The sequence below is a fragment of the Natator depressus genome, chromosome 5 (assembly GCF_965152275.1).
Source record: "Natator depressus isolate rNatDep1 chromosome 5, rNatDep2.hap1, whole genome shotgun sequence".
Classification (NCBI taxonomy): domain Eukaryota; kingdom Metazoa; phylum Chordata; order Testudines; family Cheloniidae; genus Natator; species Natator depressus.
This window is the reverse complement of record NC_134238.1, coordinates 44,499,282-44,525,185: the sequence shown is the minus strand read 5'-3', so window position 1 is coordinate 44,525,185 and position 25,904 is coordinate 44,499,282. Positions and strand designations below refer to the sequence as shown.

At 39.2% G+C, this 25,904-nt stretch overlaps 1 protein-coding gene across 7 annotated transcripts in view; it reads right to left on the bottom strand.

Moving 5' to 3' along the window:
* Window positions 1-25,904, bottom strand: part of LHFPL2 (LHFPL tetraspan subfamily member 2) — a 200,106-nt gene that overhangs the window by 99,025 nt on the left and 75,177 nt on the right. For 5 of the 7 annotated variants that reach the window (XM_074952680.1, XM_074952676.1, XM_074952679.1 and 2 more), the window contains exon 2: window positions 12,025-12,090. The exons of the other annotated variants lie outside the window; for them this stretch is intronic. The gene's annotated coding sequence lies outside the window, so the exon portion shown is untranslated. The remainder of the gene's footprint in view (window positions 1-12,024; window positions 12,091-25,904) is intronic. 7 annotated transcript variants of the gene reach the window in all.

Here is a 25,904-nt window from a genome sequence, read left to right as displayed (position 1 = left end):
CCTGCTGAAGTGAAGAAACAGACTGACAGAGCCAGAAGAGTATCCAGAAGTCACCTACTACAGGCCAGGCCCAACAAAGAAAATAACAGAACGCTACTAGCCATCACCTTCAGCCCCCAACTCAAACCTCTCCAACGCATCATCAAGGATCTACAACCTATCCTGAAGGATGACCTATCACTCTCACAGGCCAGTCCTTGCTTACAGACAGCCCCCCAACCTGAAGCAAATACTCACCAGCAACCACACACCACACAACAGAACCACTAACCCAGGAACCTATCCTTGCAACAAAGCCCGTTGCCAACTGTGTCCACATATCTATTCAGGGGACACCATCATAGAGCCTAATCATATCAGCCACACTATCAGAGGCTCGTTCACCTGTGCATCTACCAATGTGATATATGCCATCATGTCCCAGCAATGCCCCTCTGCCATATACATTGGTCAAACTGGACAGTCTCTATGTAAAAGAATAAATGGACACAAATCAGATGTCAAGAATTAGAACATTCAAAAACCAGTTGGAGAACGCTTCAATCTCTTTGGTCACTCGATTACAGACCTAAAAGTTGCAATTCTTCAATAAAAACACTTCAAAACCAGACTCCAACGAGAGACTGCTGAATTGGAATTAATTTGCAAACTGGATACAATTAACTAAGGCTTGAATAGAGACTGGAAGTAGATGGGTCATTACACAAAGTAAAACTATTTCCCCTGTTTATTCCGCCACTCCCCCACCATTCCTGAGACGTTCTTGTCAACTGCTGGAAATGGCCCACCTTGATTATCACTACAAAAGATTCCTCTCCCTCCCCCCCTCCCCCCCGCTCTCCTGCTGGTAATAGCTCACATTACCTGATCACTCTTGTTACAGTGTGTATGGTAACACCCATTGTTTCATGTTCTCTATGTATATAAGTCTCCCCACTGTATTTTCCACTGAATGCATCCGATGAAGTGAGCTGTAGCTCACGAAAGCTTATGCTCAAATAAATTTGTTAGTCTCTAAGGTGCCACAAGTACTCCTTTTCTTTTAACATCAACAGAGTTGAAGTTGGGTTATCATGTTCATTATAAACCCTTGTTTTGGTAGGTTTGAAATCTAGATGTAAAAATGTAGGTCTTGACTGAGCAGGATTGCTAATGATCCTCAGTTAAACAAAATCCCATGTCACATTGTGATTAAACTCCTAGAGTGCAATCTCACAGCCTACAATGAATTCTGTAAGACTGAAGACAGCTCTTTATTAGTAGTAGTAGCAGCTAGAGGTCTCAACAGACACTGTACAAAAATACAACTCAGCTAGGCACTCTACAAATATACCAGGTTCAATAAAGAGCCACCGTTCGTCAATCATTGCACCAATTGTTTTAAAGGTAAATTACCAGTCCAATCAGGTTTATGACCCCGAGAGTTGCTGATCGTTTGCAAAAAAGGGACTCCACACACTAATGCCTTCTTCTTTGCTCACTGACTCATCCAACTCCTCCCTCGTAATCAGGCATAACAAAGGCTGAAAAAAGTCACTAAGGAAGGATATACAGTAGTTTCTGTCTCCACTAGCTGGTAGTAGACCTACAGTTCTGCATTAATACACTAAACATTACAGAAATTTCTCAAAAAAGAAACAAATAAAAGTAGATCATATGAAACAGGCAAATTACAAAAAAAATATTTTTCAGAGTTAAGATTGAATATTAATAGCCTTATACAATATATCCAATATAGAAAAATAAGATACAAATTCACAACTTGCCGTTTTATTGTATATTGGAAAAAATCCATATCACTATTATTCCATACAAAAAAAGGGAAAACACTCTATTGTTTTAGTCTATATGTAAGTTTTATGCTAAGCAGAATTAAAGAAAATGAGTTTTTAGATAGATCAAAACTATTAGCAGCATCAAGCTTTTGATTTGTATTCACAGAAGTCAGAAGTTTAGTTTTAAAAACACTCTGAGCTCCATCATAGTGCTGAGATGTATTCCTTAAGAGCTGTATGATCCAGCTTCCATTGAAGTCAACTGAAAACTTCCCATTAACTTAAATGCAAATGGGACCAGGTTTTGAGTGACCATAAACTCAATAAAATTATACCCAAAAGAATGTTCATAAAGATATTTTGTCAATGTCTGATTTTTTCTTCAGAACTCGTGCTATTCATTAAAATGCATTACCGGGAAAACATGCAGAGACTCAAAATCAACCAGGCCGCAGCCTATTATCTTAGGCCCAGCAAACATGTGCACGTGCTTAACTGTACTGCAGTATCATGAGTGTGAAGTGACTCGTGTATCAATGTAAAATGGCCTGTAAATGGGGAGGGTAGGAGCAGAGATGGATTAGAGAGGATGAGGTTGCATATATACAGGACATACATGTAAACAATATATAGAACAATCCATGTCTGCTTGCACTAAATCTATTTTATATTAAAAAACTCTTTATTTCATTTCCATAATTTGATGGGCATTCAGCTGTGTAATTATGGTTGAAATATTGATTATATGTTTTAGGCTCTGCACTAGGGTAAAATGCTTAACTTTCATTGCACGAGTATCCCATTCAACGGGAGTACTTAAACGGTGGAAGTTAAGTATGGGCTTAAGTGCTTTGCTGAATCAAGAGCTTGTTCATCAAGTTTTTTTTTTTCCAAATCCTAACTGAAGGAAAAAAATGGATCTCAATTTCAATGATTACCACAAGCTGACATCACAATTGCATGTTCTGACTACAAAGACAACGAATGGGGGGAAATCTCTATGCTACACATTGTGAAACTCAAAAAGCATTTTTATTCTGGTTTTATATACGCCTTAAAATGTCAGCCATTTAGCTCTTTTGACACCATATACTTGAATCATATATTGCAAACGTGTTAAATAGCCACCCTGCAGTCACTGTTTTAGTAATATACCATCACAAAAGCAATCTCCTTGTTTCTGCCACAACTGAAAATACATTTCCTATAAATCTGAACTGATTTATTTAATTGAACAGACATTTTCTGGGGGATGCAAGCAGCTGATATGATCTCATCTTACACTGCCTGAAATACATTCTGAGGAGCAGGGTACTCCAAATGTCACAGTCAACAACAATTGGCTAGAAGGACTGGATTCCATCCAGAGCTGAGATCATCCATGTCCTGCACTGCTTAGGTCAACCTCTTTCAAAGATCAAAACATTTGATTGAATCTTGCTCATATTGCAGCAAGAAGTACAACAAACAAAGACAAGGAGTAAATAAATTCCTTCATTGCAATTACAATGAAAAGCAATAGGAGAAAGGGAAAGGAAACAGGAAGAGATAACAAAGGTTTTATTATGTGAAATAAAGTAACTTTATCCTTTAAATTCAGAATCTGTCAACGTTTTCATTTCTTCCCTCCAGTTGGAAGTTTATAAAAAATATTGCCACAGAACTGCTAATAAACTTTCATCTACAACTCAGAGTTTATCAAGTTTCAAATCCCTCCTCGAGAGCCACTTATGATACAATGCCTATGAGGAAAATCCGCCAATTGTTGATTGCTAGGCTAAACAGTTGGAGACAACTGATGTTATTTGTACATTTATAAAAGAAAAATATTTTTAAAATCCTTTCAACCAATTTGGAGTAACCAAGCTGTGCACAACTAACCTGATTTACCTTCTGATCTTATTATATCATCATTACTAAAAAGAAAAGGGTATTTGTGGCACCTTAAAGACTAACACATTTGAGCATAAGCTTTCATGAGTAGCTCACGAAAGCTTATGCTCAAATAAATTTGTTAGTCTCTGAGGTGCCACAAGTACTCCTTTTCTTTTTGCGAATACAGACTAACACGGCTGCTACTCTGAAATCATCATTACTGTTATGCTCATCCCGCTCACCCTAACACTTCCCTCCTACTGTTTATGACAGTCACTCGTCTTGTTTCAAATTAGATTGCAAGTTCTCTGAGGAAGGGACAAAGTATGCCTGTGTGTCCAAACTGTTCATCGTGTACTCGTAAGGTATTAAACCTTTCATCAATGGCAGATATTGCTTTATCCATCACAACATTAAAAAAATTCAACCTCAAGTTTCTTTTCTGGATTGTCTATGAGCTCATCTACTCCTTCATATTCCGCTTAGGAGTTTTTTCCTTGAAACTCGTGTCACGTTCAGACATGGAAATTTTAGTTCTACACCGAGTGCCTGTGCAAGCTCTCTTGCTGTAACCTGTGCTTCTTTGAATCCATTTTCTCTGTATTTCGCTAAAAAGTCTTGTGTGTTTTTTAATAAGGTAAGTGTTGAATCAAGCTGCATCATTGGACTCTGCATTATTTTGCTTACACAAAAATGTCATACCAGATTACGACAGATGTTATAAACCTGAAGCTGGATATTTCAGAAGCCAATGGCTGTGCTTCACTTTTAGCTTCTGGATCTCTGGCTTCTTCTGAAATAGCAACCAGTGCTTCGTAAACTTCCTCAGATTGATATCTCAACGTTTTTGCACTTTCTACTCTGCTTTCCCAGCGTGTCTCAGATGCTTAACGGTAATACCATTGACATATGCTTTGAATATTTGCCATCGAGTGGAAGCTGAAAAGAGCACGTAAATGTGTTGCAGCAAACCAAAAAAAGAAATAGTTTCTACAGAAGACTTGGCCATATCACACAAAATCAAATTAAGGCTGTGGCATGCACATGGAACAAAAAAGGTTTGTGGATTTTCTGCCAGCAATCTAGCTTGCACGCCAGAAATGCATCCTCTCATATTGGCACCATCATCATAGCCTTGTCCTCTAATATTCATTACGGACAATCCCATTTGTTTTACTTCATCAAGGAAAGCTTGAAGAAGTCCAAAACCTGTAGTGCCCTCTACTTCTAAAAATGTGATAAACAATTCCTTAACTGTAATCTATGCTGAATCACTAAATGTCAACAAATCTCACTACTAACAACATCTGTTCTTGATGACTTATATCTGGAGTGCAATCTAGAATTACAGCAAAATATTTTGCCAAAGTAACCAATGAAACAATTTTGTCTCTCACTTTATCACTCATTAGCATGATCTGTTCATTTTGAATTCTTGGTCCCAAATAGTGGTCATGTGTTTCATTTTCAGTTACTCTTCGGAGATGTTCACTCATCACTGTGTCAAATTTTCCCAGCAGTTGTACAAGGCCCCCAAAATTGCCATTTTGGGGCTGGAATAATTTCTCAGCACTTCCTCTAAAAGCAAGATTGTTTGTTGATAGATATTCAACAATAGATAATAGACGTTCAAGAAGATATGACAATGCTGCTTCTGACTCCAGCAATCTTTGATTTTGGCCATCAAGAGTTGTCTGATTTTTTAAACCTTATACTCAGCAAACACCATTTGTGCATACTTTCAATGTGGTATTGTGCCTTTTCATGTTGCGGTAATGTGTGACTAAGATTTTTCCAATCACTAATACCCATGGTTGCTATCTTAAAATTGCAACTATTGAAAATCTTGCATGGGAAACAAAATACACCATCCCTGCATTTAGAGTACACAAGCCACCGTCTGTTGACAATTTCACCGTTAGAAAGTCTTTTGTAGTAATTGTTTTCTGTGAATTTCCTACCTCTAATGTCTTTAGGATATTCAAGACCTTTTATTCTCACAGTGCCCGTCTCAAGTATAATGGCAAGTAATTCGTTGTTTAAAGGTTGCGGCTATGCGCCAATGTCATCTACATCCCATGCTAGTACAGTTTCAACTGTTGTAATTTCTTGTTTTGTGTCTGCATCTGTTTCAAATTATTGTTCTGTGTGGTGTTGCGTTTCTTGAGCTTTGTCTGCATAAAAATTTTCTTCAGCAGCTACTTGATGATCATCAACTTCATTGTTTTCATGACTTACAAACTTAAGTACAGAACCCTTCTGTGCTTGTTTAGCTAATCCTATTTCATCTTTCAGTTTTCTTTTTTGTGACCTGGAAAGTTGTTTTCGATACAACATAACTTATAAGGGTGTTTTTTAAAGAAAAAACGGTTTAAATTATTGTCAGATTATCAGAAATATTATTTAAAATAACTAATATAGGATAGCCATGAGCCTGTGACCTTGAACTAGTGTGAAGACACCTCACAAGGGGCTCCACCCTGACTGAGACACAGTAGAGTTGGAAACCCATGTCATTTTTACAAAGCCACTTTTTAGTTTTAAATGTATAGTGGGCATCAGTCTTAATGTTAGTTACAACTCTATATCAACCTTATACTGTAAATAGATCAATGACATTATCCAGTTTAATAAGCTGGGTTTCCAAGCAGTGGGAAAATATAACCCTAGTTTTATTCCTAGGTAAAGCACAAAGTGACCAAAATGAAGTCAGCACAGAATCACCTCATCTCGATTAAGGTAGCACAGAAATGTTTCCAAAGTCCTGTTGTGCCTTATTTTTGTTTGGAAAGACGTTAGCAATAGCAGCACTGCCAGAAATACATGATAAATCACTGCCTCTAAATCACTGCCATCAAAAACTGACATTTTCACAGCTCTAGCGTGCTCCGCTGCACAGATTCTTCACAAGGAAGCGTCCCTGGCCTTTTTAACTCATACTAACCGTGTATTTACTTTATGGACAAAACATTGTGAAAACGTAAGACATTGGCTGCCCAACTCTGGGTTGGCAAAAGCTATACTGACTCAAGAGAATCTTAGTACAACATATGGTCACTCTGTACACTAGTAAGGAGATGAGCACATTACAGTTGTTGGAGGGCTCTATTTAGCAGTAACAGGACTATAGGAAAGCCAGTCAACATTTTTTGTTTCTCTAATGAAAACTGGCCCACTCCCTGCCCCAAACCAAACTTGTCACAAATAATTGTCAACAACTTAATTTTCTGTTTTTGGCTAAGATATTGATTTTAAAAATATATATATATTGAAATTGGATTCAGGATTGTTAGCAAGCATTTTTGGCAAACAAACAAAGTTGTTAAATGACAATCTAAATGGCAACACAGTACTGCTTTCATGCTTGGCTCACCCCCTGCTGGTCCAACAGCTGGAGTAGAGGAGGAGACAGGTGGAAAGCTGCAGGACCCCAAAAATCAACCTCTTGGGGTGCAGAGTGGCAACAGCAGCAGCAGCAAACCCTCAGGTCCGATCACACGCCACTGGGCGCCACCGCCAGCACCGCAAACCATGGTGAAGTTAGCACGACTTGAAATGAAATTGCCACTCAAAATTCAGGCCTGATATACACCTAAAACTTAAGTCAATTTAGCTAGGTCACTCAGGGGTGTAAAAAAATAATCATACGCCCAAGAGACGTAGTTAAGCTGACATAAGCCCTGGGATAGACATCACTTGATCAACAGAGGAATTCTCCCGTTAACTTACGCTGTCAGCTCTCAAGAGGGTAGATTTACTACAGAGATGGAAAAATCCATTGTGCCGCTATAGCAAGCGTCTGCACGAGAATGCTACACAGTGGTGTAGCTGCAGCTGTGCTGCTGTAGTGCTTGTAGCATAGACATCTTCACAAATTTCAGCAACTTTCAGCTACTCAGTCCAAGACTCCTTTTGTCTTAGGTGGGTACTTGTGATTAATCAGTTCTTAGATGGGTTAATTGACATCAAGAGGTGTGTAATTCATTCAGTCATTAGTACCTCTCAGTTTAGCAGTACACGGCTCAGAAGGAAACTGGTTTTGGGGAGGGCCCTGTAACTTGGGAACCCCTCAGTAAAATGACTGCACATTTGGAACATAACACTACTCCATGCCCCCATGAGATGCACCAAATTTCAAAGCAATCTGAGGGCACGCCTACACTGGCAGAGTTACAGCGCCGGCAGTTAGAGCACTGCTCAGAAAGCGCTGAAGGAAAACCGCTGTTGTGTGTTCACATTGACAGCTGCCTGCGCAATAGCATGTTCACACTTGCAGCGCTATTCGGAGAGGTGCACTCTGGGCAGGTCCTTCACTTTTACCCTGCACTGCAACGTGTCCCGGTCATGGCCCCTTTCTACCATGCATCGTGAAATCTGTCCGTAGGTATCATAATTCCTGTGGCTGGAGCGCAGCTGGAACTGGACAGCCTCCTCTCCCCAAATGCTGATGAGGTCCAGCAGCTTGACATTGCTCCCAGCGGGGGATTGCCTAGTGCGTGGAGCAGGCATGGCCACCTGGAATGATGCGCTGAGACCACTGCACGCATCAACGAGCGAACAGGAAGGGGACTTTCAAATTTAAAAAGGAATTTACGGGGTGGGAATGACGGTTGGACATCGGAGGGCAGGGCAGTAGAGTTCAAACCGATGTCCAGAGAGGTGAGAACAGGCATTGTGGGACACCTCCCAGAGGCCAACTGCAGCGCTGTAATTGCCATGGTGTCTACACTGGCACCGCAGCGCTGTAGCCCTGGAGCAGAAAGCTGTATGCCTCTCGTTGGGGTGGGTTTTTTAGAGCGCTACAACTGCGCAGTTTCTGCACACTAAGTGGCTTGGCAGTGTGCACCCGTCGGGAGTTACAGAGCAGAAAGCTGCTTTACTGTGCAGAAACTTGCCAGTGTAGACAAGGCCTGTGTAACCATCTGGATTTTAGAGCACTTAGAAGAGTAAAGTTTAAAGCAAATAAAAAAGCTAAAGAGTTTCCATTCCTGCAGGGGTTTTTTTGTATTGGCTCATGCATAGTGTAAAAAATGTACATTTTCTTAAATACTGTTTTCAGTTTGGGTCCCCCCAAAATTTAGTGGGTGCCATTTACTACCTTGGGTAAAACTCAACAGATTGAGACCATTTTGACCCACATCACATCAATAGTTTGATCTTTAGCTCTGGGGGGGGAAAACCCACCTACAATTTTTTTTTTAAATGGTTATTTTGTGAGGCTTACACATCTCCAGAACTGCTAGCTCAAATGACTCCAAATTTGGGCTACTAATCTTACCCTGCACCCTCCCGAGACACAACAAAGAAAGCTGACTAAGCATGTCGATTTTAGAAGACAAAAAGGTTAGACCTTAAAACAGATGTCACAACGCAACCTTAACTACAGTAACACTTCCTCACCACTATAATTTACTTTAGGAAATAATTGTACACAGTTCTAGATGACATTCTTGTTGGTAAACTACTTATACTCCTCCCCACCAAAAAAAATTTGGGATTAATCTTATTTTTAGAAAATAAAAAAACAAACAAAAATCCCAAGCATATAGCTATCCAGAGGCCATAATAGAAAGAGGGAATATGAAGAAAAATAGGCAAGGGATGCTCATTATCTTTCATTTGTGTTGCCCTTGGAACTCTAGCAATAGTAATAAGTAGTGGAAAGCTAAACAAACAAAATATGATCTGTAGGATATATATGCAATAGCCACAAAACATTAGAATACAGAGGGTAATTAAAGATGCACCTTGGTGACACAGGTGGGTACATTTTGAACCAAACACCATTATCTATTCTATTTATCCTCAGTCATTAGAGTGGATAGTACATGCAATAATATCTAAATGCTAAAAGATGGGACGGATTGCAAACACTGTGAAAGTCAAGATTAATTATAGAAATGTAGGACTGGAAGGGAATTTGATAGGTCATCTAGTCCAGTCCCTTGCACTGGGGCAGGAATAAGTATTATCTAGACCATCTCAACAGGTGTTTGTCTAACCTGCTCTTAAAAACCTCTAGTGACAGACTCTACAATCTGCCTAAGTAATCTGTTCCAGTGCTTAAACTATCCTTACAGTTAGAAAGTTTTTCCTAATGTCTAACCTAAATCTCCCTTGCTGCAATTTAAGCCCATTACTGCTTGTCCTGTCCTCAGCAGTTAAGGAGAACAATTTACCACCCTCCTCTTTATAACAACCTTTTATGTATTTGAAGACTATTATGTCCCCCTCCTCCACAGTCTTCTCTTCTCCAGACTAATCAAACCCAATTTTTGCAATATTTCCTCGTAGGTCATATTTTCTAGACCTTTAATAATTTTTGTTGCTTTCCTCCAGAAATTCTCCAATTTGTCCATCTTTCCCAAAGTGTGGTGCCCATAACTGGACACAATTCTCCACTTGAAAGCTGAGTAGAATGGAAGAATTATTCCTCATGTCTTCCTTACAACACTTCTGCTAATACATCCCAGAATGTTGTGTGTTTGGTTTTTTTATTTGCAACAGTATTACATTGACGACTCTCATTTACAGTACTCCTTCCTAGGCAATCATTTCCTGTTTTATATTATGCATTTCCTTCCTAAGTGTAGTACTTTGCATTTTTCCTAATTGAATTTCATCCTATTTATTTTAGACCACTTCTCCACTTTGTCAAGATCAGCAATCCTAACCATCATCTTGATAAATTACGGCAGTGAGCTGAAGTCAAATACAATTCAATAAGGATAACTGTAAAATTGGTTCACATAATGTAATATAAAAACGAGGAGTACTTGTGGCACCTTAGAGACTGATGCCACAAGTACTCCTCGGTTTTTTTGCTGATACAGACTAACACGGCTACCACGCTGAAACCTGTCATAATTAATAGGATACTCAAGTATATGACACTACCAAAAAGGCAAAAGTATAAGATGTAAAGTGTGCATGGAAATTCTCCTTTACTCACGAGTTAATTCTCAATTGGAGCAACACATTTCTTCTGCATCATTTTTTTAAAAATACCACATTGGAGAGAGTTAAGATGATATATTATGTCCGTCTGTCAGTCTTACTCTCATGCTCTGCTATGGATCTATGCCGACAATTAAACTAAGATGTTTACAAAAACATCTTCAATAAATTTCAAATAATAATGAATTTTTAAAAGATTATTCGTCCTGTGTTGCCACAAGAGACATGAGGGATTTGCAATGAGAGAGGAGAGGATCCATGAGATGATAAATCTTTAAAAAGAGACACAAAATAAAAGTTTAAGAACCACTGAAATATAAAGAAAAAAGAAAAGGAGTACTTGTGGCACCTTAGAGACTAACCAGTTTATTTGAGCACGAGCTTTCGTGAGCTACAGCTCACTTCATCGGATGCATAGCATATCGTGGAAACTGCAGAAGACATTATATACACACAGAGACCATGAAACAAAACTTCCTCCCACCCCACTGTCCTGCTGCTAACAGCTTATCTAAAGTGATCATCAAGGAAGGCCATTTCCAGCACAAATCCAGGTTTTCTCACCCTTCCTCCCCCCCCCCCCCCCACACACACACACACACATACAAACTCACTCTCCTGCTGGTAATAGCCCATCCCTCTTTGAAACCTCTCTTTATAATGCGCATGATAATCAAGGTGGGTCATTTCCAGCACTAATCCAGGTTTTCTCACCCCCCCCCCCCACACCCCTCCAAAAACCACACACACAAACTCACTCTCCTGCTGGCAATAGCTCATCTTACAATGTGCACAGCAATAATCCAAGTTTAACCAGAACGGACCCCCCCCCCCCAAGACGTTCTTTTTACGAATACAGACTAACACGGCTGTTACTCTGAAACTGAAATATAAGGTTTCTAATACGAGGAAACTCAGTTTGGTGTAATTCCTTAACTCACTCTGTATTTCTAGATATGCTCCATCAGAACTATTCTCACAAATGTTTAAAAAAAATTATTTATCCTATAAACTTTGATGCCTGAATATGAAATTACAAGAGTCATGAGTTATACTAAATACAACACATATCAACATATACTAGTGTTGCACCAGGTGCTGCTGTAACTCATTTATTTGAAATATTTAAGTTCAATCTTTCAAATACAAGATTTTCGAATGCACTGAAAACTAAGGCTTTTTATTCCTTTATTTATTTTGGTAAGTAGTCACCAAGTTCATGTATTCTGTAACTTCCTTCAAGTTTGGTGTACTCTATCAGTGCTTATAATCAGATGAATGGTATTTAATGCTAAAAAAAGGATCTTTAAAATGAGAAGAATCTAGACATCTTCCCTCTATCAAGTAGTTACCCAACTTCAAGGTCTAACAAAACATGGAAACAATAGCTAATGCAATCTTAATTTCTTTTACTAACCTGTGTTATAACTCAGAGGACCACTTTAAGGGAATCTGGTTGACCACTTCAGAAGACCAGCAACACCTGGAGAAAAGTTTGAAATGTAAGGAAGTTACTATAGAGCCAAAAAATACTAACCACACAATTTAGGACTCCTAATAGCCCCTGGAATTTAAAAACTTTTCTTATAAAAGGCTGCACATAGTTAATGTTTCACTGGTATAACATTTCTACTTCACAAAAAAAAATTCAACATTCTGGACACCGCTCCAAACCACTGATGAACCAAGAAAAAGAAGCATGTTTGAAAGAGTAATGCATAAACTATTAAGTATGCTCAAGAACATACGTTTGCAATTCCCTTCTACCACGTTAAGAATTTATGCAGAGGTTTTCAAATATGGCTAAGGGATTTGCATGCCCAATTCCCATTTAAGTTAATGTTTCTATTTAGGTGACATTTATGAAAAATTTGGAAAAGCTTCTAAAATGGGAATATATATTTAATCTAAACAGTGGACCGTGACTTCAGGTACAACTCTGTAAGCTTCTGGACACCTCCTGGAATGTCAAGAACATCCTCAATTTCCAGGATATGTTTAGTAGGATTGGGCCCATTATGACTTTTCTCTCATTTGCAGAAGGAAAATTAGGTGATGAACTTGCTGAACAGTAGTAGGTCAGCAGAAGGCAGGGCCATGAATCTGCTGGAGAGATATAAGTTGCTGGTGGGAAATGTCCCATGGCAGTTGGGAGTAGTCGCTCACCCAGATGCAGGCTGTGTGGCACCTCTGACCAGAGAGAGATGCTGAAGTCACTTGGTACAGTAGAATGACTATTGGAACCCCCTCAAGGGACGAGTGATTGCAGCACTTCAGTGGCAGCTCATCAGCCCCGGCAAGTGAGGCACAGCCTAACCAAGAATTTCCAAAAGTTACAACACATATTGTGTACATTTTTTTTTATTTAATTCGTATATATATATATATACACAGATTGAAGGACAAATCGTGATTTGATTTAAATGTCACAACTCAGTCTCTCCAGTGGCAAAATGCAATGCCAAAGAGTTTGAAGAATGTAATGCTACGTAAGGCTCAAATTTTGGTATAGCTAATAGTGCCTCAAGACGCTGACTTGTTACCATGGCAATTTCCCACGCCCAGAGTCACTTTAAAAGGGGTTTGCTGCGGTAACCACTGCTTGGTGAGGCCACAGGAGGATTGCAGCAGTTGAGCCTGGGCTGCAGGGTGCTTGCAGGGGATGGGGATGGATCTGTGCAGGGGGCCTTCCTGGCCCTCTCTCCCACTGGGGGGGGGGGGTGCCATGCATATACATGAGGAGCCCCCGCCGAGCCCTGGAACTGCCTCATGCTCTGTCCCCATGCCAGCCTGGGTAGCAGTGGTGGCAGCTCCAGTTCCACCTCCTGCTGCTTCACTATAAATCAGGTAAGCTTTTAATAGCTACTAATTATACATCAGGTGGAGGTGGAAATAACTACTTTGTGATTTGTGCCTCACTTGTCAAAGTCAGCAGAGCATTGACTAAAATAAATTCAGATTATTCCAACTGTTTAAGGATGCAAAGTTCTATCGTAAAAAGAAAACAGCTGTGTTTGGACAGGAACATGCCAGCTACTCTTCTGAAAAAAGGTTCAATCCAGCAAACTACTGAACCATATACTATTTTAAGTGTCTGAATTCAGTGGGATTATTGACATGAGTAAAACCAAGCAATGTGTTTAAGTGCTTTCCTGGATCAGGTGTTTACTCTTCATCCAGACACAATGCTATGGAAGCAATGTGCTCGGCCTCTTGGTAAGCAAGCTTTGAATTACTGAACATAGATCTCTCCAACTATCTAAACAGTGGCATGATGCAGTACCAGGAAGCAAGGATTAGTATATTATAGGAAGGTGGAGGACCCATCAGGAATACACATGAAGTGGGAGGTGAGGGTGGAAGAATTCTCTCTCTCTCTCAGGAGCTCCCTCTTATAAAAATCACACAAAAGAAATATGGAAGCTCTTTTAACTCCTAATTTGGTTTGAAAATGTATGAAATAAACCATTTCTACCTTTCCACTAAATTAGCTGTTAATTTTTTGCTGCACGGTTTGCTCCACCACCACCACCACCACGAGGAAAACATTTAATCCTTCATTTTCAGCTATTTAATTATTTATGCATTAGTAAAGCAGCAGCATTTTGGCCTAACCTTTAAGGACAAACTGATAGTCTTCTAATTATACATCAGGCAGAAATATGAACTTAAAACCCTATTCACAGTCTTAACAAGAAAAGGCACATATGCTTGTTACTGTTAATGGAAACCCAAACATCTTGATTAGTACTACTGCTATGCAAATTGAATGTCTATACAATAGGAGCTGGGGGTCAGTATTATAACAACTTTCTATCACAGTCAATCTTTTGTGCAAAATGAAGAAAGTAACACATATATATATATACTCTATTTTAACATATCCCTTTCAAATAGCTTTTTCTTCATACATAATCCATGGCAGCACAGCACATATGGTACTATGTCAAAAGGAAATATCTAAATCAAATGTGAAGAAAAATGTATTTCTTTCATGCAAGTTTGTTGACACAGATCAGAAAACTAGTCCAGTCACTAAAATTATATCACACTGTACAGAACTAACTTATTCAATGGGTTCTCCTTCTGGCATCATTTTAGTACTGTACAAAACTAAAAGGAAAAAAAGACTTCATTACTGAATAGCTGTCATTAAGGCTAGCTTCAGAAACAACAGCAAAACAGAAAAAAAATGTTTTGATTAGGGGAGTGACTCTACTGACACATTAACAAAACACTAGGTGTTTGGATGTTCAACAGTAGAAAATGTTAACAGCTCCAGGCGTACAGTGGCTATTTTAAAATGTCCTGTCATCTATTATGTGGACTTTTCACCTCTGTTTTGCCACTCAAAGTTACACTTAATTTTCTTTTCTTTTAACCAGGTAAGCTACATTACAGTGAAAAGATAAAAACAAGAATTGAAGTTATATCGAGCTAGAAAAGTATATTTTAAATGTGTATGCAAAGTCAAATCAGAATACAGAAAATACCAATATCATAATTTACAAGTTATATCAGTAAGGAGAAAAAAATAGATAGAACTTTTGCACTTCTCTTTAAAAGGAACACATAATACTAATTGATGCAATCCTTCACCTGAATATACCTGCTCTGAACTTGCAGCTAATGCAACCTTGATGTGACTATAATAAACTGCTGATCAATGTCCATAATCCATATTCTCCCACCACCACACCTCATCAAAAAAATAGGCATAGCATATCTTTACACATCGTTAAAAGAGTTTAAACCAAAGATTAAAATTTTACAATCCTTGTGATTCCCACAAAACTGAAGAGAATAAATACTGAGGAATTAACAGACCTATATTGTGAATGTGAAAGATCCTGCTCGGTGTGTTACCTAGTAAAATAAACATCTGGCTGTCCACTGCATTAAGTTACTATGTTTTCCTTACAAAGAAGCCAAAACAAACTATCTGGGGTAAAGATAAGACAAATTTAGCAGTACAGCTTTCTTTTAAATGAATGTTAATTTCTACACTTGATTTAGGTCTACATTTAGTTAAGATTAAGCTTATTAGTTTGAAAATTTAGAATATGAAGCATTAACTAAGACTTCAACCCAGCATGCTCTGAAATCAATGGGAGTGGAAAAGTGACCCTATGCTTATATACATTCAAGACTCTGTACAAACAGTAATTAGTTAATCTTTACAGTATGCTTAAGTATTATTATCCCCATTTCACAAGTGGGGAAACTGTAGCAGAGAGATTGAATTTCCCATGGCTGCATAGTGAGTTGAGCACAGATCAGAATTCAGAACTTTAATTATATTAATGCTGCATTCATATCTTCAACGCACACAACATCCTAACAGTACAATGCGCATTGTTACTGACCTCTCTCTGATTGCCAAAAAGGGTCACTATAGTGATGTGGATATCTGTCCGAGTGGAACTACAATGACCAACTCATCTTAGGACTCAGCTGGATCACTGACTGGCCACTGAATGGTAGCTACTTGGTTACTACTGACATAGGCCAGATTGGAAGAGGCAACTTAAAATGATGAATATCTCTGTACCCCACTGCCAAATCACTTGGGTGAACCAGTACCTTGGTATTATCCTTCCCAGTGATATTCCTCCATGTTCTGTGTAACAATCTAGAATCTCTCAACAGCCTTGAGTTATTCTTCTGTCTCTCTCCTTTAAAAGTCAGTCGGTCCTTAAAAAAAGAGGAGTCCTATTTTCACAAAACTGTTGCACAAAACTTCCAGATGTCCTGGCTCAATGAAGCCCTAAGGAAATACTTAAGGAATTAAGTTCTCTGCCTGCAGAAATTGGATTGGAATGGCTCTGAGATCTCAGAAAAAATAGTTAAGGAAATTACCTTTTCATGCCGTCTTAGGGTATGTCTGTACTACCTGTCGGATCAGTGGGCAGCGACCAATCCACCGGGGGTTGATTTATCGCATCTAGTCTAGAAGCGATAAATTGACCCACGAGCGTTCTCCCGTCGACTCCTGTATTCCAGCGGCCTCGAGAGGTGCAGGCAGAGTCAATGGGGGAGCGGCAGCAGTCGACTCACCGTAGTGAAGACACCGCTGTGAGTAGGTCTAAATACATCAGCTTCAGCCATGTTATTCATGTAGCTGAAGTTGCTTAACTTAGATCAATGCCCCCCCCCCCCGCAGTGTAGACCAGGCCTTAGACATGTTAATTGTAAATCTTTGATAAGAAGTTAGTAAACATGTAATTTTGTTAAATTCCTGGTAGCTGTAAGACTGTCTTCCAGCACTATATGGCTGTTCTACAATCCTGTTTTAATGTGAATTTGCTATATGCTATATGAATAGCTATTGATTTGCAGTTTTACTCTTCAACCCTAAACCATTTCATACAGAACAGTAAAAAGTCACCAGATGGTGCCAACTCAGTAAACTAGAGGTTAAAAGGTGAGGACTCCCTTATCGAATCCCAAGTCCTTTAGTCCGCATACATCATATAGAATTTGTTAACTTTGTTGCCTGCTTGCTATTTATACTTTTATGACTATTTTTAAGATAGGAAATGGTCTCAATCGAATTAGAAAATATGTTCATTTTATTATGTGAACCTGAAGAAAATTCTTCACAAGAACCAATGGTAAATACACGGATAAAAAGTAATAAAACTAAGACTTCATAGCTGAATAAAACAAAACATTTAAATTAATTACACCTAACAAAGTAACCAGCTGAAGTAGTAAAGAATTTCAGAGCGCACACAGTTCCAAATAGACAAGTTACTGTGCCTTGTGGAGCACAACTGATACCCAGTTTCTACCTTTGTAGGAAACATCCCTCTGAGGCATTTACCTTCAGTTCTCCAAATAGTTTCTCAAAGAGTCTAAACATATTCTTTTAAAACAACAATTAAGTATGACTAGCCAGCTGATTCAGTCTTTTTTTTTTTTTTTTTTTTTTAGAACAACTTCTGAACTCTTTGAAACCCACAAGGATAGAGACTACAATACAATATACAAGATTGTCTAGTAAATATTTACTTAAAACTAATTTTAAACTCTGCTAACCTGAATGTACACTAGTTGTTCTTTTTTATATTGTACAGTTTCTTTATAGACAGCATAAAAATCCCTTGTAGTTTAAAAATGACATCTTAAACTTTAAAAATCTAAAATTGGGAAAGGATCTGCTACTTTGAATCTTTATTTGTAAGACAGATATTAGGTATGAATTGCTTTTGGTCAGGTAAAATCTAGGACTAAACCGGATTCATTTGTGCTCTACTCCAGTTAAATAAGGGAGCACAAGATGACAAACATAGGTTTATCTTCTACGCCAAAAGGAGGAAACATAATTCCATCAAAATACATTCTTATTGGGGGGAATTCCATGAGTTCCAATTCACAAGGCAAAATGCTGTGGCAGAACTCAGCAGTCACAATCAAAAGTATGTCTTGAGGGAGAGGGTAAGAAAAGAGTCAGAAACAATGAGAAGAATGATGCAACTGAGAAAAACAACAATGCAATCAGACTGATTTCTGTGGATGAGAGTTTAGGAAAGCAGCAGTATGGGATGAAAAAACAAAAACTTGCAATGTAAGTGTCAAGTGGTTGCAGAGGATTCCATTATCTAATGTCTACAGTGCTCTTAAAGTTCTCCAAAACAAATATTCAAGCAAAAGTATCTAAAACAGCATTTTCCAAAGGACCAGATGCTATTACTTTCTAGTACATATAGATTTAAAAACAACAAACTCTGCTCTCCCCCAAAATAAAAACCCTTTAAAAATACTATATCTTTATTTGTTTTCCAAATCATAAAAGGGGATGGGGGGCAAGAATAAAACTAAATGGATACCCCTGTTTAGTTTAGACAGCTCATCTGCATCAGGAGCTCAATCCAACTGTTAAATAAATCAGTGGAAAAACTCCCACTGACTTCAACAGGATTTGGAGCAGTTCTGAAAGAGCAAACCAGAATAGCCATCTAATGCAATGAGCCTCCAACTGACTAAGAAACTGAAGGAAATCCTATACTATTTTCAGTTACTAACATCTTATCAATAATAATCAATTACTACCTAAGATATGAAAAGATAACTCACAATCTGTTGTAGGCACATTATTTTTTCAGCCATTGGGCGTAAATGAGGCAGAGCCTCTGGAATTGTTTTTGGCAATAATTTAGCTTCTAGAACAGGGGTGGGCAAAGTTTTTGACCTGAGGGCCACATCTAGGTATAAAATTGTATGGTAGGCCATGAATGCTCACGAAATTGGGGGTTGGGGTGTTGGAGGGGGTGAGGGCTCCAGCTGGAGGTGTGGGCTCTAGGGTAGGATTTGGGATGAGGAGTTTGGGGTGCAGGAGGGTGCTCTGAGCTGGGACCAAGGAGTTCGGAGGGTGGGAGCGGGCTCTGGGAGGAGGCAGGGAGTTGGGGTGTGGGTGGGTCTGAGGGCTTTGGCTGGAAGTGTGGGCTCTGGGGTGGGGCTGGGGATGAGGGATTTGGGGTGCAGGAGGGTGCTCCGGGCTGGGACCAAGGGGTTTGGAGGGCAGGAGGGGGATCAGGGCTGGGGCAGAGGGCTGGGGCATGGGGGGCTCAGGGGTTCAGGCTCTGGGCAGCGCTTACCTCAAACAGCTCCCGGAAGCAGCGGCATGTCCCTCCTCCAGCTCCTATGTGGAGGGACAGCCAGGCAGCTCTGCGCACTGCCCCGCCTGCAGGTGCCACCCCCGCAGCTCCCAGAAGCAGTGACATGCTCGCCTACAGCTCCCATGCAGGGTGCAGTGCCAGCCATGCAGCTCTGCACGCTGCCCCATCCGCAGGTGCTGCCCCTGCAGCTCCCATTGACTGTGGTTCCCGGCCAATGGGAGCTGCAGGGGGTGGTGCTTGGGGCAGGGGCAGCGTGGAGAGAGCCCCCTGGCTGCCCTATGCATAGGAGCTGGAGAGGGGACATGCCGCTGCTTCTGGGAGCTGCGCAGCAAGCCACTGACCCCACTCCCTGGCTGGAGCTCAAGGGCCAGATTAAAAGGCCTGATGGGCCGGATGCAGCCCACGAACCGTAGTTTGCCCACCCCTAGTCTAGAAAGAGCTCCTACTTTCTATTAGGTTTCAGAGTAACAGCGTGTTAGTCTGTATTCGCAAAAAGTAAAAGGAGTACTTGTGGCACCTTAGAGACTAACCAATTTATTTGAGCATAAGCTTTCGTGAGCTACAGCTCACTTCATCGGATGCATACTGTGGAAAGTATAGAAGATCTTTTTATACACACAGAAGCATGAAAAAATGGGTGTTTACCACTACAAAAGGTTTTCTCTCCCCCCACCCCACTCTCCTGCTGGTAATAGCTTATCTAAAGTGATCACTCTCCTTACAATGTGTATGATAATCAAGTTGGGCCATTTCCAGCACAAATCCAGGGTTTAACAAGAACGTCGGGGGGGGGGGGGGGAATAGGAAAAAACAAGGGGAAATAGGTTACCTCGGGCCTCTCCTTCTGCCCCTCCACCCCCACGAACATGATACAGTTCTGTGGTGACCTAGAATCCTATTTTCGACGTCTCCGACTCAAGGAATATTTCCAACACACCTCTGAACAACATATTAATCCACAGAGATAACAAAAAAACTTCAAAACCAGACTCCAGCGAGAGACTGTTGAATTGGAATTCATTTGCAAATTGGATACAATTAACTTAGGCTTGAATAGAGACTGGGAGTGGCTAAGTCATTATGCCAGGTAACCTATTTCCCCTTGTTTTTTCCTACCGCCCCCCCAGACGTTCTTGTTAAACCCTGGATTTGTGCTGGAAATGGCCCACCTTGATTATCATACACATTGTAAGGAGAGTGATCACTTTAGATAAGCTATTACCAACAGGAGAGTGGGTTTATGGGTGGGGGGAGGGCGGGAGAAAACGTGGATTTGTGCTGGAAATGGCCCAACTAGATTATCATACACATTGTAAGGAGAGTGATCACTTTAGATAAGCTATTACCAGCAGGAGAGTGGGGTGGGGGGAGAGAAAACCTTTTGTAGTGGTAAACACCCATTTTTTCATGCTTTTGTGTGTATAAAAAGATCTTCTATACTTTCCACAGTATGCATCCGATGAAGTGAGCTGTAGCTCACGAAAGCTTATGCTCAAATAAATTGGTTAGTCTCTAAGGTGCCACAAGTACTCCTTTTCTTTTTACTTTCTATTAGCTGCCTATTGGCAGAGCAGAGGATATACTAAATGGTAAACTGCAATAGAGAGACATTCTAAATTAACAGAAAAGAACACAAAGAAAATCTATTCACTGTTAAGAATGTTAACATGGGACCCTAGATGGTTCTGGGAAATAACTCTTGTCCTATTCAGTAGGCAGGCACCTATATTACACACAAAAACTTCCATCCCAGACGTCACTAATTAAAACCTTTGCTGCTAAGTTTTTTAACAAAAAGTATGACGAAGTTTATGTGAATACCGTGTCCATGGTTTATATGTTCTGTGGCCAGAAGTGTTCAGTGCAGTCAATCTGCAACTGCTAATAACTACATGCACTCAAATTAGGTCATATTGCTATAATTCTGCAGTTATAATACCTAGGATTTAAGAAGAAAAGTTTGCTCGTTTTAAAATAATTTTCATAATTAATCCCTTTAGTTAATATTCACCAGTTTGTTGATGACAACAAAAGCTATAATCAGTTACAAAAATCTAGGAGCATATACATTTAATAGAAATTAATAAAAAGATGTGGAAAGAAAAAGGGGGAAAATGCTAAAGTATTAAGCAGAAGGAAAATCAGAGATACTATGAGCACTTTTTTCCCCAAAAGCCCAGTCCACAGATATCAACTTACCTATCTATTCAACAGCTAAATGCGAAATTAAGTGCACGTTATCACTTTGCAGACATCCAACAACTGAAGCGAATACCCATGGAGAGGCAATGCCCATGGCTTTGAAAGCATTAATACATGACAAACATAACCAAAATCATATTGTTGGAGGCTGAGTTAATAAGTCATAAACAATCTGTTAGATTCTTAGAAATCTTTAGTCATCAAAGCCACAGTTTCAAGGCTTTACATGCAGCTAGGAAAACAAAGCATAAATTCCAGACTTGTTCAATTTCCATATAATTATTATTCTCCTATTCAAAGCTTTGAAATCCCCAATTTTGTAAGTATAAATAAAAGTAAGTTGCAAAAATAAAGTTACCACAAATTAAACATACAGGAGTTACAGGTCTCAATCTTCAAGCTAGCCTATCAGTGCTTCATAATGGTTTTGCAAAATTATAAATACGGTATCAGAGTGCAGTAAGTGTGACCCCAAAAAGCAAATCTGCAACACAACAAAAAAACACTACAACTAACTAGTTTAACACAATCATAACAAATACTTGGACCAAAAGCTAATAATACAGCTCAGAATGCATGTTACAGTGACCAAGACTTTGTGACTATCCTCCAATTTATACACTATAGCTACAACATTGGATGTTTCTTGGAAACAATACTGTATAACTGAGAAATAATGGAGAATTTCCTAATTCAAGCTCAGTCTCCATACCATCATGGCTCTGAGGACTTCAGATACAAACAAATCTATTAAGGAATAACTACAGCAAGAGTTCTCTTCATATTTTTAGCAATAAATAATACCTAGCTCTTATAGAGTTTTTCATCTGTAGATCTCAAAGCACATTACAAAGGTCAGTCTCTTTAGCCCCATTTTACAGATAGGGAAATGGAGATTAAATGATTTGCCTAATGTCACCAGCAGGGCAGGGACAGAGCCAGGAATAGAACCCAAGTCTCCTGAGGCCTAGCCTGTGCTGTAACCACTAGAACATACTGCCATTCCAACTATTCCCCTTTCAATTTGTCCCTTCCTAGAATGAGACAACTAGAATCATTTATACTCTCCTGGTAGACATTATGGTTTACTTCAGTAAAGCTGGGTAAATATTGCAAAATGCTGTTCATAATGTTTGTTCACATTCAGAACAGCTGTTCAGTCTGACTTTGGTACATGCCCCTCTTTCTACTTGGATGAACATATTTTTGTCCCTGAAAACTGTGCTCATACAAATATCTGTATTCACCCATGTATTTGTGCGCAGGGGTGGAAAAATATATTCACTATTTATTATTTTGCTGTTAACGTTTCAGTCATCCCATCAGGAAGCAGAAACAATACCATGTGACCACAAATAGCACAAACCATGTAAGTGAACCATTTAAACAAGTTATAGGCTATTTGTTCACATAAACTGTTCAAACCATTACAAAGAACAAACAGACGTATAAAAATCAAAGTCTATTCATGGACAAATTATGTACAGGAAAAAAATGGCTAAAATTTAAATAAACTATTGACAGTATTAACAGACCTAATTTAAATGCCATGAGAACAATTTAAAAAAACTGGAACACATCAAAATGTCTGAAGTCAAAATGTCTGCTTTAGTTTCAACGAGAGCACATGGGACTCTCCTGGCTTTTGATGTGGCCCCAATTAGTGTGGAGTTGGAGGTGGGGGCGGGGGAGGAAGAGAGAGAGAGATGAAAGATTCATTACTATAATTTTGTTAATCCTGTGTGAGAATACATTTGAAACTGGACGAATTTACACTTGTATTATTTAGAAGATAAGGGATTGTAGTCTCCTGTCACCCCCCCCCCTCCACTTTTTTTTTTTTGGTTAGTCACTTGGGTGAGTGTGTTGGATCATATTAAAGAAGTTCTGTATTAAAATCACAAATGAGTTTGATTCCCCATAGTTTAAATTCCAAGGTATTACTAATTAAGAGGTCTCTTGGTTTTTGGTGCTGTTTCTCTCCCTCTCTGTGTGAAACTTGCAAGCTGTTAATTGTGTTAGTAGATTCTAAGACAGAGTCTGTTCTCAAAGCAATTCTTTGTAACAACAACTACTCACACAGAGAGAGACTCAAAGCAATACTCTGTAACAGAAACAGCACCCAGAGACTCCCCACCCTGTTGTTGTATTCATCTCACTTTGTTAACAATTGTGATTAAAATAGAGATAGAGGATGTATATGGATGGATGCTTGGTGTGGATAATAACTGAATGATCAGGGAGGTGCCAGCCTAAGAATGCAGTGTCCATCGGCTGAAGAAGGCATCAAGTGGAAATAACCAAGGGCAGACTGGAATCCACCCAACAGCCTCAAGGATGGGAGAACCAAAAGAACAAGATAACATCTGGCAGCACAGAGCCATTAGGAACGTGCCATCTGCTGATTGATTCAGCAACAGCATGATGAAGCAATTCCCATAGACTGGCATAGGAAGAAATCCCTATAAAAATGGACTCTAGAAAGTGAGAACTTTGGGGTCTGATTCTGCAAACCAAATTCCAGGAGCATCAGATGAGCATCTGACAAGGCCCTGCTCCCTCTTCATGTCCAGGCCACCTGGCCAGTGGCTTGGCATGAGCAACTCTAAGGCTGGTAACTATGATAACCTTGCAGAACGTGTGTGTGTGTGTGAATAAATATGAAATTGAATGGAATGTTATAGCTATAACTAACTGCTTACTATGATTCTTTCTGTATTCACAATAAATGTGGCATTTTGCCTTTTCCCCTTTAATAAGATCCTACTGGTTTTTATTTTATTGGTATAATAAGTGGCCATATACCATTTTGGAAAAGTTCAATCTGAATCCAAAATCATTAATCTCACACACATAGTTCCTGACTCATTCTCACATTGTGGGTGAAATCTTTGCCCCACTTACATCAACAGCAAAACTCTCATTGACTTCAGTGGAGACAAGATTTCAACCCATACAAACAATCCTCCCCCAGCTCCCTTCTCCTGAACATGTAGAAGAGAACAAAGCATAAAAAATTCATCCACTCCTCCCACAGCCCATCTAAAATGTAAGAAAGGTAAAGCAGGAATCTCCACAGTGTCCCGTAGGAGTCTTTACTCTAGAGCCAAGGTCACTTTTTAAAGAGTTCACCGATGGCTGGAACTGCTGCAGGTGCTGTGGTCAAAGTCTTGGTGGAGAAGAGGTAGCTTTTGGGGCAAAGAGTCTAAATGGAACATTAGACAAAAAGATTAATAAGCTTTAAAGGGCTTTACAGCATATTAGAATCATCATAGCAATTTCTTATAAAGTTGCAGAAGCTGCATATACAACACTGCCTGGGATGTGATCAGTAAGGGAGAAATGGTCTGTTCAGCTCTCACTGACAGAAAATACAAGGAGCAAATTAAAATATATATTAATTTCAAATTCTAAAGAAAGGATAATTTATTATCTATTTCAAATAAAAGATACAAGAGGTGCCGCATTAATTTTCTAAAAAATGTAATGCAAAATTAAGAAGAAAAAAGAAATAGAGGTACTGAGAAAAACTAAAGGCCTTTCATTGGTATGTAAAATATCAGTAAAATATTATGGTTACATTTAACCAAAAATAAGAACCTTATTCAGTTTTCTCTCTCTAGTTTTCCTGCCTGTAGAAAACCTTCCACAGTTTTCAAAGAACTCTGGAAATCATGAGCAACCCCATCTCTCATCCAATCTGCCCTTCTGACAGAGGCTTACAAACTTCTTTTATGCCAGCCAGAGGAAGGTAAAATGAGTTTGCCACCGTTTGGTAGGAGTTAAAATTGTACTCAGTTTTGCAGATTGTGAAATAGCCAACCCCAGGGACAGTGGGAATTCAACAGCCTCTAAGAAATGTGTTAACGGTGGTTTTGTGCACCACAAAGACCCTTTTCTTTTGCCTTTTCAATTTTTGTCATTCTAGGCGGACTCTGGAGCAGTTTGTTTAAACACTGCTAAAGACGATAGTCTTCATTTTCAGAAAATTACAGTCTGTTCTGGTAATTCAATAAAGAAAATCTTTGTGTTTTATTGGCTCTTTGTCATCAGCTTTGTAAAGCAGATAGTCAAAGTAAACAATAGATAAAGTAGCAAAGTAGATAAAAAATAAAGAGTCCTGTTTGAAAGCTGTGACAGCATGCTTCAATTCTTTGCCGAAGTCCCATCATGTCAAATAATATAATTGGAAATACATTTGTTTAAATTCATCTAATTAAGTTCTGTAAAAAATGGCAACTAATTTGTTACAACATAATGAATTCCTGGTGAAAAAGTTTTATTTTCCCTAAATTTCTACTTCTCTTTTTTCACTGCCCAAAACAGTTGTTCCAGTTACTATAGTCACCATATAAATACATACAGAGACAGACAAATACAGGAGAGCTGCACATGTAAATTCTCCAGACAGAGAGGAAAAATAGACTACCAAGACTGACTTTTCTCTGCTTTTACCAAATTAATATTAATTCTT